Below are 2,479 nucleotides of genomic sequence, written 5' to 3'. Positions count from 1 at the left end.
TGGGAACATTGCATATTCTACTACATGTGTGAGATGTCATTTCTTGTGTTGGAGGTGTGTCTACCAGTGGTGGAGGCAATTGTATGCCTTGATTATCCTTTTGCAAGAGTTTTTGGATGCTGCTACAGGTGACAGATGTTTAGAGAGGTTGTGGTTGCTTCTTGAGGAGTTGGAGGTGTTTGTCTTGGTGCTAAAGTTGGCATAATAGGTCTAACATGTCATTGAATTTTTCTTAGTCTATTTCATTAGTTGCGGACATGTTGCAGAGGCTTGGAGGAGTGTCAAGGGGCTGATGAATATGGTCCAACAGGTGGCAGAGGTTTTGGACTAAAGGACTTATGCTTTCACTAAGTTTTAGCCCCAGTCACCTGCATGCAAGGTCAAGGGAGTAGTTTTAGGCTCCAGCCGCTTGTAGTATAGGCTCAAGGGAGTGGTTATAACTCCAGTTGCTAAGTGGATAGTGCTAAGGGATCAACTATGGGATTTTCACTAAAGTTGCTCCACATTCCTCATATTGTTGAGCTACTTCTTATGTTTTGGCGACTTCCTTGATAAAAAAATTTCGATTTATGGTTGGAAAAGTTCGTGGGAACTCCAAAAGTTGATTAAAGTCAAAATATCAAAATTCTAGTGGAGTTAGTGGTTTGATAGAGTCAATGAGTTGAATTTGGATCCAATCTAGCATACAAACATAGTTGTGATATCTAGGAGTTCTAAGTAATTATTGAGTTGAGCACTTGAGTTCATCTATATATTGGAGAAAGCTCATTGTGTTGTGTGAGAGTGAGCCTTGAGAAGAGCCTGCAAACCATTTGAGTTATATTATGTAGAATTTCAGAAGCAGTTTGCAGTTGTAATTGCAAATAGCTAAAGTTTATTTCGGCCATATATTTATGCAGCGAGTGAGATATTGATGTGTGATATGGAGTAGTGTTTTGAGGAGATTGTATTTCTACTTGTGGAGTATTTATATTTGGAGTTTTGATTCAGATTTGTGAGGTTTGATGCTATGTTGCTATAGTGCTCATGTTGAGCAAGTTTTAGGAGTCGAATATGAAAATATATCAAACAAGGCTCGCATGGAGGAAGTGAAGGCATGGATGCTTTGAGTATACAGTGATTGGCGGATTCAATAGATGGAAGAGTTTTCTCTGTCCAATGGTGGTTGGATAGTTCGGTAGAAATTGAGCGAGGCTCATTGGTCATGATAGTACCAACAAATCAAAGTCTTTATAGTCATTTTTATTTCAAGAGTAACCAGGCGAGGATCGTTGATCATGGTGGCCTTCAACGGCTGATAGTTTGTATATGTGAGAGAGAAACAATTTTATGTCTGACAGTGTCAGCATACTGTGAAAGAAGTCGAGTCTTCTGGCTCATGGGAGTGAGTTGTTCCATGTATAATTTGCTTGATAATTAATGAAAAAATTGAGCAGTGCAACAACAATAGGGTGGTTTTTTTCCCAGGATGGGTTTTCCACCATAAACACTTGTGTCCATGTGTTGGTTGCTTTTTTTCTTTCAATTTTATTATTGATGCTCTAAGCTATGGTTTTGTGTTTCAATTTGTGCATGGATTAAAGATTAATAATTGGACAAAAATTATATAAGTTCTCACACTACTAATTCACCCCCCCTCTTAGTAGTGATCTAGTTTCCAACAATTGGTATCAAAGCAGGGCTCTCAGTTGCGACTTGATTGTTAGAGAGTGGATCTTGGATATTTTGGATTTTTTTTTGCAAATTTACCAAAATGGATCAGCAAGGTATTCCAGTACTTCATGAATGTAAATTTGCAACTTGGAGAGTAAATGTGGATTCATATTTTTTATTCGTTGATGAAGATATTTTTCTATCATTTGAGTATGGAATTAAAGATAAATCTAATGATTTGGCTAGAAAGATTATTTTGAATCATATTTCAAAATATGATAACAAATTTGTGAAGCATTATGAGATTGCAAAAGAAATGTTGGATAAGTTGCAGAATTTGTATCTTGGAGGAAAATTGCATTTTTCATAAATGGAGAAAAATGTAAAGGATTCTACTTTTATTGCAATGACTAATCAATCCTCCTCACAATATGAAGATGGTGGCATGAGTGATAGCGATAAGAGATCGAGCAACAAAAATGATGAGCAATCCAAGGTAATGGCACTTGAAGCATAAATTCAAAGATTGAAGGTTGAAGCAAGAGAAGAAATAGAGAGGCTCAAAATTAGTGCTCAAGCATCTTCAAGCAAATAAAAAATTACTGGAGCACCTAGTTGCAGAAAAAATAATGAGATACATGAGCCATGAAAGAAGCATCATAATAAGAGGAGGAGGTCCAAGAAGAAGAGTAGAATTGGGAAGTGTTTTAATTGTGGAGTCTGTGGACACATAACAACAAGTTGCAGAAATGGAGAGATCAAACTCTCTCATCAAAAGGAGCATCCAAAGGGGAAGAAACATCAAGCATGCATGTAAAGAATATCT

This window comes from Pinus tabuliformis, chromosome 5_1 (genome assembly GCF_031772625.1).
Source record: "Pinus tabuliformis cultivar Carrire ecotype Pingquan chromosome 5_1, CPIR1, whole genome shotgun sequence".
Classification (NCBI taxonomy): domain Eukaryota; kingdom Viridiplantae; phylum Streptophyta; class Pinopsida; order Pinales; family Pinaceae; genus Pinus; species Pinus tabuliformis.
This window is presented reverse-complemented; position numbering follows the sequence as displayed.